Source organism: Pectinophora gossypiella, chromosome 4 (genome assembly GCF_024362695.1).
Source record: "Pectinophora gossypiella chromosome 4, ilPecGoss1.1, whole genome shotgun sequence".
Classification (NCBI taxonomy): domain Eukaryota; kingdom Metazoa; phylum Arthropoda; class Insecta; order Lepidoptera; family Gelechiidae; genus Pectinophora; species Pectinophora gossypiella.
The window spans coordinates 10074921-10085498 of record NC_065407.1 but is presented as its reverse complement, the minus strand read 5'-3'; the positions used below and the strand labels follow the sequence as shown (position 1 = coordinate 10085498).

Sequence of the window (10578 nt, the reverse complement as noted above, 5' to 3'; positions counted from 1 at the left end):
ATATCAATTTTGTTACACCTAGGTACCCACCTATTGCATTTTTTTTGTGTTGTAGTGAAGGTGTATGACGTATATATCTTTCTTAAATTCTTTTCTATAATGATATAACTGTCTCAGTGGTTAGAGACTCACAATCAGAGGTCCACGTTCGATTCTCAACGAGGACACTGTCTAAAATCACTTGTAAGACTATCCTTTGTTTCGCTAGAACATTCTAAACCGAATCACCTTACTGTCCGTAAAAGTATGATGATTACGTGCTTTGAAAGGCGCTTTAGTCCCGGTCCGCACCACCAAACCGCACTGGAGCAGCGTGGTGGAGTATGCTTCACACCTCCTCCGGTTGATTGAAGAGAAGCATGTGTCCAATAGCGAGACTTTTATAGGTTTTTTATATTATGTATGTTTATAATATAGGTAGGTACTCGTATTCCTATATTAATAGGTACTTTGCTACTTACTAACTTTATACTCTGCCATTAAAAAACTAACAAAGTACATCCAATAATTAATTATAGATCTAACTATATCTAAACCCTAATGTAACCATTTCTTTTTAGTTCTATCAGCAGCCATTAACAGTCAGGACATAGGCCTCCTCTAGTTCCCTCCAAATGTCCCAATGTTTTGCTAGTCTTCCCTTAGTAGGTACAGACACAGAATGAAATCATAAACAAAATTGCACGTCCTATTGGGCACAGGGCACAGGCGAAGATCCTTGAACTAATTAAAAAACCCTTTCCAAATTAGGATTGAAGGCAGTTCTCTATATTGGGGCGTAAACAAAGATTAATCTTTATTCATTGTTTTTGGAGCAGGAACAAATGCCAAAGACATTAATCAAGTCAATCATTTATAAATAGCGATGTCCTTACTCGTTTATTTATTAAAGTACGTACCTAGATGCGTACCTACTGGAATAGAAATGAAATTTCAGTAAGTTGGTTAAGCGGTCGGTAAAAGCGTGGCAGGGTTCCTTACTGTCTATGACAGCTCCGGGAGCTCACGGCAGTCCGCCCGCGAGCCTACCCGGGGTCGCCCGCTCGCGAGTCTCGCCGTATCATGTAAACATGCTCATTTTAACACAAAACATCATTGGTTTTTAAACAAACAACATTGGTTGCGCAAAACTGCATTGGTTACGTTTTTCAAAATTCGAACGGCGTTGAATTAGTTAAAATGTTGTATTTCGTTCTATATTTAAATCACATTTAAATAATAAAACGTTTTTAAATTGAAGTTTAAAATATAAACGTTGTTGCTGGTCAGAGATTTTGTTCAAAATGGTAATTAAACGCAAAAGTAGTCGTTTCGTAAGTGTAAGTGATTCATAAAGTCCAAGTTTTCATTCATAAAAGCCGTAGTACAAACCACGTGAGTAACTTGTTATTATAACCCGCGAAAACGACAGGTGCCTTGTTTTATTTAGACATAACATCAAATATTCAACCTTTTTAAATTATTCAAGTACTTATTTACGTACCTACAACAGACGCAGTAAACTTAAGTCAAAAAATCTTTTGCTTTTTGAAAGTCTTTGAACTTACGAGGGAGAGTGAGTAGCTTATTTTCTTACTGTTGCATTGCCATGGTTACCGTCTATTGTCAAGGGAAATTCTAGTTTGTGTTTACTTAGTCTAAACATTTTTTTGTTCTTTTTGCTCGCCTATGATTTTTTTCAGTTAACGCTTATATGTAATGTAGAGTCGGTTGCTCGTACTAATGAGAAACTAATGACCTTCGCTACATGACGGGAAAGGGTGAAATGACTATTGTTACAACTTTTAAAACTTTTCAGTACCACCTACCACGTAGGTCTGACCTCTAAGTAAAGCTCGTTGAAGCGTGGATCCTGACTAGCCCAATTCGGAATATGTTCGTGAGCTTACATTATCTTTTTAAAACTTTTTGAATTATGGTCCAAGGGTACGAAAAACTACCTACAACTTCATTGTTTTGACAGTCGACAATTTTAAATATTAAAATCATTAACAGCCATACACATGGCCCGTGGATAATGTGTACCTACCTGGCTAAGTAATACCATGCCAGCACTGAATTTTGTTCCATTAAAAAAGCTATTCTAGGAGAAGTTTGCTATAAGTACCTATTGTATTACCTCACGGCACTGTGTACTTCTTGCATATTGCTTAATGCACAATACAAAACATTCTATGAATGCTATAGAATGATAAAATGAAAGAATGAAAATGAATGAATGGTATTTTTGTACAGAATGTGAGCCCTCAGCGTTCCCCATTAGTCTGGCTAAGTAGTTAATACCATCTGACGCAAATCTACAATAAGACACGTTAATATAAGTATTTTTGCACGGAACAGAAAAAAATAACTTTTCTTAACTACTTCATTGCCCAACAATCTCACGATAGCGTAGGCTTAATTTTTCTTTTAAACAACCTTAGTTACTACATAAGACCCTATCTTCATACTGTCTTCCGGGTGACTTAAATAAGGCGACACGTTACTCCGGTTTCCTTTACCACGTTCCGTGCACAGTCAGTCAAAGGGAAAAGCTTAGAATGTTTCATAGTTTTTCATTACAAACATGACGCGGAAGGCGACTGATGAATCCCTCAAAATATCGTGGTAAAATAAAGGAAAGCGCGCGTGTGTAACTAAATGTTACACACATTGCAAGACGCGCGGGGCACACGCCTCGCAATGTTTGTCTTCTGACAACTTTGTCTACCCCAATCGGGATAAAGAAACTTACCTTATGCCTCCTTCGTATCTATATGTTATTTATCACAACCAATTAACGGAAAAGGAGAATTTGTTTCATCCACAAGTTGCATATTCAGCATGTTTGCATGCGGATCCGTCTACAGCAATGCACATTTTTCACGAAATTTTCGTCGTAGCTCGATTTTAGTTATTTACATGAGGTACGAGACGACAAGGTACGCTCGCTTTTTCATAACAACCTTTTACTATATCTTTGGTGCGATGCGATCACGATGTGATGTTCAAAGAGAAAATTGGAGTGATATTTTTTTTATTTCGGCGTCTGTTTACTGACACTCCTGCTCTTTTTACGGATGCGTCTGTCAAGCTGCTCTGACCTTACAACTCGAAGGGAAAAGAAGCAATCACAGAATAGGTTAGGTCATGTATATAATTGCCTATTAATTAAAAAAAAACATTTAAATAATGCCAACACATTAAGTTAAAACTGGCAGCTTTACATAAAGTATATAGTATTTTTAAAGTACATCTCTCATACTGGTAATTTACTATTACTTCAGTATTGTAATTTATTTATTCAGCTATAAGCATGACGCAATTAATATTATCAATATGGAACAACAAAGGTCGAAAACTAACAATCTATCGTGTTCTAAAATCCTTGTTTAATTAAATAAATATATTACAGACTTAATTTTTTAAACAACCCCTATTCAGCCAGTCACGACTTCAGCTTACCTACATCTAAGAGCTGACCGGACAGTGATTTCCCGTAAGTAGTCCGTTTAGCAGGCAATGCCCGCAACTCATTCTTTAACTAACGAAGTTGTTTCTAGAATACAAAATGTCACGAACATAACAAAAATTATCAGTATAATAAATGAAGCATTAATCTTCTTTTTCAAGAAACCTTAATTTAAATTTATTTTATTCTTATTCTATATATCTCCAGTTTTAACTTTGACATTCCCAAGCATGAGTACTTTTCTATTAAGGCTGTGACCCTGTGAGTAAAAAAAATACATTTAAGATTTAAGAGTAGGCCTTGCGACACTACAAACACGATATATCCTGACACTGGACACGTTAATTAAAATTCAAAAAATATCTTTATTCAGTAGGTAAGTAATATAGTTGCATTAAATCGACATTTTCTAGAGCTACATAACGAACGCCTAATCCGCCTAAAACTACTGCAGAGGCAGATATTCGTAGAAATATTTCCATCTAAAATTTCATAAATATTATCCATGAAAGTCAAAAGAGGTGTGTGGGTGGCAATAAGCACGTTGGCAGTAAACCTAGTTTGCGCTGGACGGGGGCCAAGCAGGTGCCGTGCTGGAGCCCTGGGCCTCCCGGGGACTAATGTATCGGACTCTTTGTAACGGGATGGTATCAAAATATCACATTCGTTTTGTATGTAGTCGTATTGCAGCATGGTGGAATATGCTCCATACCCCGTTGATTGAAGGAAAGCCTGTGCCCACAACGTAATATCTATAGACTGTATTTTTATGCAGTCTCTGGGTTTCGTTCCATTTCTGTTCAGCATTTAAGGCGTGAAAAGCTTCAGACAAAGTTAGTTTCGCAATTAAGTAAGTTTTAAGTCGGTTATATCAGTAATTCTAGTCATTTTCTTCAACTCCACACTCGAACACGCTGTCTGTATTTCAGACAGTAGGTATGTGTAGATATTTAAGTTGCAGGCTCTAGTTTATAAGCCTTCAGGCAGTTTGACAACTCTGACAACTAGGTTGCTCACTAGTCCAGATGTCTTCGAAAACTGCAGTACAATAAAGTACCTACTTAAATATATGCGCCTCAATGTCCGCTACTCCCGGATAGAGACTGAATATCGTAGTTTCTAGGTAGTATTTCGTCCGCTTGCACAAAATTTAATTTGTCAAACTTTGTAATTAGCAAGTATAAGATTTTTAACATCACAACTTTAATTAAGATAAGCTGTAAAGTTACGATACGATTAAATAAATAAATTTAGCCATATTTTTTCTGTTTCACCGTAACTTCGGGTACTTACCGAGTTTTCGAATGGGTATGACTATTATAATTTATATTCCTACTTCCCAACTAATACAAATTCGAAAATATCTCTCATTCTGTTACTTTTTCATGCCTAAACACGCCCAAAATATCGAAACAAATAGATCGTAACCTACTAATATAAAGAAAGACGTTAGGTATGGATGATGTGCCTATAAGAGGTAACATATCGATAAAAAATCGGCTTGTTATCAAATTGCGTTCGGATTGCAATTTCAGGTGCTGAAATTAAAGTAAAACAAACATTTTCTCAGTTTGCTGTGCGGTTTCTGTTGCCTTCATAATAATATTATAATATTTACTTCGCACAAAGAAGTTTCTGTAACGTAAATTAATAACGTAAAGAGCTGCTCGTATTAAAGAAGAAAAGAAGTGCAATTCAATCAGGCTAGAAAATAACATTTTCTAATAAATTAATAAGCAAAGAAAAGTACTCTTCAAGTTTCCAGCTGTAAGTATTTTATTTTCCCTTTCAAGAAAGATCAAGATCATCAGATCATGTTGTCCTTAGAAATCTTTATTAAAGGGCAACATTATAGCAAATATTTACATAGCCTATATTAACAAATGAACAATCTCTTAGTAATACCAAGTTTAGATTTAAAAATACAGTAAGTATTTAGCTCCATCGAAAATGTTTGTAACTTTTTAGAGTAAGTAGTTATCTTGACCTGGCCTGGACGTAATGCAGACAAAATGTCATATAGCAATATTGCTTTTTTAGATAATTTGCTTCCATGTGGCCATTCATATAGAAAAGCAATAATGGTATTTGACATTTGCTTGCATTGCGCATTTACTTTTATATGCGCAAATGTCAAATTGCATTATACCTTTCGTAGATGAATTGCTTCGATGTGGTCTTATTAACCCCTTCTGCTTCGATATACTTAGCCTTTTTAAGCCCCTGGTGTCGATGAGGTCGCTCTTCAACCTCACAACCCACACCACGAGAGAAGAGGAGTAGATAGGTAGGTAGGGGAAGGCCGGGCATAGTGGATACCTTAAGGTATTTAAGGTTATAGCAGAAAAGGTTTACAATACAAAAACAAAATAATTATCACAAATCAATCTTTATTTATTGCTCTTACAAATACGAACTTCAGTAACCAAGAATATTTAAACAATAATCAACTGCAGTTCAAATAAAAAAAAGTACGATTGTATTCGCTTTGCCCGGTACCCCGGGTAAAGCGGATACAGTACTTGGGCAAAGTGAATACCCATAATCAGACTCTGAAAATATAGAAATAACTTTGATTAACTGAAACAAATAACTTTTATTGACCATAAAATTATAAAATTAAGATTGGCAATTGTCACAGGTATACCCTTATGTGCCATCAAAAACAGAACAATTTTCGTGACACCATTGTTGACAAATGTCACATCGAATCAAATTTTCAATTAGTTTACCGTCTTCTTTTATATATATTTTCTTAATCTTCGGTGAAAACAGTTTTTTTTTTATATTTATTCATCAACTGAAACTAGTAAAAGACCTTTTTAGATAATAAGTCATCAGTGGATATGGTATCCACTTTGCCCTACTCACTTTGCCCCACTAGGTAAATTTTGAGGTTAACACATTTCATGCAAAAACGAATAATTCTGACTTTCTGTTAATTATACCATAAAAACCTACTTTGGTATGCTACTGAATTAAGACATTCCTAAGAATCAAGAACTAGTAATATAGGAGAATTAATCAATGTACTTACCGCGTAAAATCAATCTTTTATTTACGAAAACACAAATCTCCACTCCGCGGATGGGACACGACGCGGCCTCTCGCTTCTATGTTTGCCGCGTATTAATCCAAGATGGCCCGACGTAACAGTAGTGGTGTGTTGAATTAACATCTAATATTTTAGGAGTAGTGGAGAGTATTCGCTTTGCCCGGGGTATTCACTTTGCCCAGCCTTCCCCTACTTATTAAGTCTAAAGTAATCGTTCTTTCATTATTTTTTCAATTAAATTCTACCCTATTATGCTATGAGCGCTACTATGTTCGTGTAAATTATAGAAATCGATTTCCTGTTAATCATTAACTGGGTTGAAAGCTACCGCCTGATTAGTACGGTTGCAGTTTTACTTTTAACAAATGTTATAGGTACTTACCTACTGCATACTTCTTCGGTGCAACGTTTATCTTCTATAGGAGTAGGTATGTATTTGCGATAATCATAATACTTACCAAATAATGGAACTAATAATGAAATGCTAAAATAAGTTAATTTATTTCACTATAGTATATATAAAAGATACAAAAATGTAAGTAATAGAAAATATATAATATAAATTAAAAAAATAAAGAAATATATTTATATAATTGACTACTTAAATGTGCATTATTTTTTGTTAGTAGGTAAGATTTCCCGAAAAATACTTTCTTGTTTCATCATTTTTACATATATATTATTTTGTAGTGAGTCCTGTAGGGTTAAAAAGGCCACATCGAACAAATCATCTAAAAAAAGCAATATTGCAATTTGACATTTGCGCATCAAATCAAATCATTTATTTGCAGTAAATGTGGTACATTGGTTGTTGGTATATATGACTAAATTAAAGTTTCACACATTTAACCAAAATAATATTGGTATGCAAATACAGAAAGGTCTTGCAACATTTATGCAAACAAATGTCAAATAGCAATATTGCTTTATTATTGATGAATTGCTTTGATGTGGCCATTTTAACCCCCCTATTTCCCGGTGACTGACATATACAGGATCATGATGAATGTCAGGATTATTAATTCGTCGCGCACAATTAAATCATATCTATATTTAAATAACAAACGTAGAGTATGAGTGTGAGAGAGAGATTGGAACGCCGCGTCAAGGGTTATCCTCATACAACGTTTATTCGGATTTAAACGGAATAGTTGGCTGCACATGAGCTGTCATACACATTTTAAGGCTAGGTTTACATTAGCGATACATACATTGTTGTTGCGTAGGTGTGTTAAGCCAACGTAAGAAAGTGAATTCACATACCTACATAAAACCTACATAAGGTCACGTCTATTTCCTATTGGGGTACGGTCACGAGTACTAATATGTATAGGTACACTTTGGAACTATGTCACATTAACTTTTTTGACAAATTAAACCGTAAGTCTCATTAAATGTCAAATATGATAGTACGACAGGGTTCTAAAGCGGGTACATGATATTGCTCATGACTGTACGCTATTTTACTTAATATGATCCTGACACACACTTTCGCTTCCTCCACTCCCATCAAAATCAAATGACCTAAATGTTTTCTTAAAAATAAGTTTACCTAAGTAGTAATAAATTAAAAATAAATCTTTTACGAAGTTCCATAAATCTCTACTAAGTACTTTATATTTTAATAGACGTCATTCGCACGAACCCAATAAATATCAGTTCTTAGCACGCTTTGATATCATATAGTCTCAGTAGGTAGGTAGGTTAGATGTAGGATATTTGTAAAGACATAAAAAGCAGAATTTTCGACGTGGCTTGGCGACCTGGCCCGACAAAATGAAAAACAGCGACAACTAAATAAGGAACGTGCCCTTTTGATATTCATTTGATTGAGTTTCGTGAATTTTAAAATAGCCATTATTATACAAGTTAAAATTACCTATTGTTGGGTTGGAAACAAATTACTTAAGTATATTTCTAAAACAGTAGTTATTTTTACATTTTTCCTCTCGTTATGGTTGTCTGGAAGAAAGCGATAAAGCCGCCATTTGCTATGTACTTAGTTAAGAGTCTTTTTGTAAATAATTACTTTTATTTTGATGCAATAAAGTATATTTGTATTTATATAGTTTTATGTTACTTCTTAAAAATCGGGCGACGTCTCTTCAGGTTGGATTTTGTTTTTAAAGTCAATTTTCATGACTTGAAAAGTCAGATTGACCAACGATACTTAATATTTTTAAAGTTCGTACTATTTTATAACCCGATTTTCCAAACACAATAGTTAAACAATTGGATTATAAAAGGACATTGGGCCTTCACAGAACTCTTCCTGATTCTATTTAAGTTCAGTATCTAGCCATGGTAAGGTACAGATATTTGTCATAGTTGTCATCTGCTTTTGTTTTCATTATCTACCTAACATGAAAACTACGTGACGAAAATAGATTTTTTCGCGGTCTTAATTAATTCTGGCCGCACCGAATTTTATGATTAACGACTCTGGTGACCCACGGCTAGTGTTATCAAATGCTTGTCATTACAGCTGGTGATGGACTTTCTAATTTGGGAGCCTATGAACAGGGGGGTAAAAAAGGCCACATCATAGCAATTTAACTAAAAAAGCAATCCAAAGCAATATATGTATACGCCTTATTCTTTACATTTTTGCGTGCTACTTTAAGCAAAATGTGTGAAACTATAATTATTTACTTATGTTCCACATTTTATGCAATAAATGAATACTCTATTCTATTCTATTCTCGGACACGACGCCATCATTTTTTTTTTCATTTCTGCGAATTGCCCGAAATTTAAACATACAAATTACATGATCTTCTTTCATTTTCTTCTATGTCCTTTGACTGTCATTGTCATGAAATATTCGGCAGTGTTTTAGCCATATTGTTATAAGGACAAGACATCACAAGAAGAGACAAATAGTCTTCTCCCCTTTTGATTTAGATAGTATACGTGGCGATGTATAAAGCATGTTATGAACGTTATAATGTCTGCTTTGAAGCCAACAACAATGTTCAATGCATTCATTTGTTTCTCTGAATGTTTTATGGCCTGTCAAAGTTTAATGAGGGCTATTTCCTTTGTTAACCAATTTAAATGTCACTGAAATATTCATGCTTTACTGTCATACCAAGGCCTGCTCTATATTTTATACATCCTCTCACATTAAGTAGCTATAGACAGTGCGACAGCATTTAAAATCTGTAGTGTAAAAAAGGCCTTCTTTAAAAAAAACACTTCCGCATTTTCTCATAACACATGAAACACATAAACAGCAATATATGTCTGACTGCTGGGCACAGGCGTTCCCTCACTAACGACCACTACTAACCGGAGGAGTTATGAAGGTATGGGCATTTTGAAACCTAAGAATCTAAATGGGATCAGCGACCATTTAATACCTTTAAATTTGTGCTCCGCTGTACTTCTGCCAGTAGACCAACATGCTGTCGCCTAACAAAGGAGTAGGTAGAGTGAGAATTCCATTCCAATTACATTTTCAAACTAAGCCGTGAGGAGCATGGAAACTTATTGCAAATATAAAATAAAATATCATCCTCTCAGCCGAGGTTCGCGTCCAACTGGGCGCCCTAAGGCATGTTGATTTAAATTTTGTACCGGGTGAGAGCCCTCAGCGCTCTTTTTCCGGTCAATAAATCTACAATAAATCACGTCAAAAAAGGCAAACTTATTGCCTAATATGAATGTAAACTTGGTGTCACATAAACGTACTTATGAGACTTATTAAACACAAATGTAGTTCGTCGTTACTTTCAAGTACACGCGGCGCTATGATGTGATGTGACACGTCGTAATTGCAACAGAAACAACGATTAGTTTTATTAAACCAATTATTATTATAAGTATTGTGAATTATTACTTATTTACTAGAATAGATTATTAGTTGAAAGACTTAGCACGCTGTTGAAAATATACATATTTCAGTAAAATACGAAGCCTTAAAATTTTCATTTCCAACACTGGTTTCCTTTGGCTGCGCATCAAATGGACCAAAATGAATTATTCATTTGCACGTACACACATTATTCCATTATATCCTATTAATGAATACTTTAACCGTTTTACAGTCTGCCCAGGATTAAAAACTCGA

At 34.8% G+C, this 10578-nt stretch overlaps 1 protein-coding gene across 11 annotated transcripts in view; it reads left to right on the top strand.

Annotated features, from left to right (window-relative positions):
• Positions 1-993: 993 nt before the first annotated feature.
• Positions 994-10578, top strand: part of LOC126366026 (probable phospholipid-transporting ATPase IA) — a 94534-nt gene continuing 84949 nt past the window's right edge. For 2 of the 11 annotated variants that reach the window (XM_050008906.1, XM_050008902.1), the window contains exon 1: positions 1198-1374. The gene's annotated coding sequence lies outside the window, so the exon portion shown is untranslated. Of the gene's footprint in view, positions 1375-1413; positions 1556-10578 lie in introns of those variants that run through there. The other 9 variants (XM_050008904.1, XM_050008898.1, XM_050008899.1 and 6 more) reach the window with 9 other exon arrangements.